Source organism: Branchiostoma floridae, unplaced genomic scaffold (genome assembly GCF_000003815.2).
Source record: "Branchiostoma floridae strain S238N-H82 unplaced genomic scaffold, Bfl_VNyyK Sc7u5tJ_1557, whole genome shotgun sequence".
NCBI lineage: Eukaryota > Metazoa > Chordata > Leptocardii > Amphioxiformes > Branchiostomatidae > Branchiostoma > Branchiostoma floridae.
The window spans coordinates 173553-175199 of NW_023365756.1; the positions used below are offsets into that span (position 1 = coordinate 173553).

A 1647-nucleotide genomic window follows, 5' to 3' on the forward strand; every position below is an offset into this window, starting at 1 on the left:
TGCTTGAACCATTGAACTATGAACCAACCAAGAAAATAGTGGGCACATGGCCATGCCGCGCCATGCGCGGCAAGACATAAAGTCCATTGTTTTCGTTGTATATGGTAAAACATTTGAGACACAAAACCGACGTTTAGAACAGCTTTATTCGACTGCCAACAATCAACACATCAACTTTGAAATAAGGAATATCAAAGCATCTATGAGTAATAATAAATAATACAACCAAATGGACTGTGGCTTAGATGCCTTTCTCTATATTATTGATATTGCTCCTAAAATATCAGTGAAATGAATATTGTCATTGAGAGCTAAATTTTAATTTTGTCGTTTTGTGATAAGGCACTATTTTGCTATGATCATAGAATAATGAATCAAAACCGCGGAGTTGCGCAGTGAATCAGAAATTAATGCAATATGATTATGATTAATTTTCCCGTAAAGATCAGCAGAAAAAAATATCTTACTTCTTATTGCTACTGATTAATTACTACAAACACCTTTTTAAAAAGTTAGGTCAAACTGACTTCATCCCATGGATGAACTCCTAAGGAGACCAGAAAGCTAATGCGAAAGGGCAAATAAAATGTTTAAGTACACAAATTCAAAGCTGTCAACACAAATTGAGCCACATAACATGGTGTTTCAATCGAACAACAGGTTTGTATCTAAGGCAGATTGATGGTGATCAAGGAAGTCGGCTGTTGTGTTCTCCTCCTTCTCAACATTCATGTCCCTACAGAGAAACATAAAAGAAAGGATCTTAAGTCCAACTTGTACTTGAACCCCCCCCTTACATTTTTCCTTGTTGAAGAATGACTAAAAGGGACTAACAGTCGAAAATTAATGCGAGCGCAAATGTCACCCATCATCCATATAGGGAAATTCATGTATACCGTTAATTCACCTTTGTTTTAAAAACAGGGCCCAAAAAAGCCCCCAGAGAGCCTGCTATGGAGGCTAGTATTTAGGTATATCAAGTCGATGGACGGTGGTGACGGTGGTTTCCAACTGCAATGTTTTGGGAATAAACTTTCCCAATTTGAAACCACCCTCCTTAGATTTGATATTCTTGATAAATACTGTGTTAAAAAAAAACGCACAAAGAATATGTTATCCTCTTCAGATAAAGGTGAACTAGTGGTGCTTATTTCAATTCGTTAACTTTATCAACGATCTATCTCATATTTCAAATTGTAAACAGTATCAACTGTATGTGCTATCATGTTTATCGCCTACAATAACGAAACATTGCTTACGTTAGAGCTAGGAATGACGTCCTTTGCAAAGGTCTGCGACACGAGCAGGGGAAACACGAGGGTTGCATCAGCAAAAATCTGCAATTGACAAAAAAGACATTTTAGCATGATTCCTCTAGTTTCCTTCTAGTTTAGCTACCGTGCATACCATTTTACTCAAATCAAGACATTAGACTCAAACACACAGATACACACACACACAGAAACATACTCACCCACACACAGGCACACAAACACTACCGGAAAGAAAACCTTTGGACGAAGGTAATTAAGTTAAACACAGGCCTCTATAGCCCTCACCTTGACAGGGGTGGCGCTGCTCTTGATTTTTCCCCAGGACACGGCCTCGTCAGGACGGCTCCCCCGTCAGAACCGTCAAACTCCTGGG

General features: G+C 38.8%; 1 protein-coding gene and 1 long non-coding RNA gene across 2 annotated transcripts in view; both read right to left on the minus strand.

Annotated features, from left to right (window-relative positions):
- LOC118408104 (deoxyhypusine synthase-like) overlaps nucleotides 1–1647 on the minus strand; it is a 6581-nt gene that overhangs the window by 2238 nt on the left and 2696 nt on the right. The gene's annotated exons all lie outside the window — the stretch shown is intronic.
- On the minus strand, nucleotides 129–1647 carry LOC118408122. The gene is made up of 3 exons (XR_004830258.1): nucleotides 1560–1647; nucleotides 1260–1337; nucleotides 129–736 (listed from the first exon to the last, which is right to left on the minus strand). It is a non-coding gene; the product is annotated as an uncharacterized LOC118408122 (long non-coding RNA).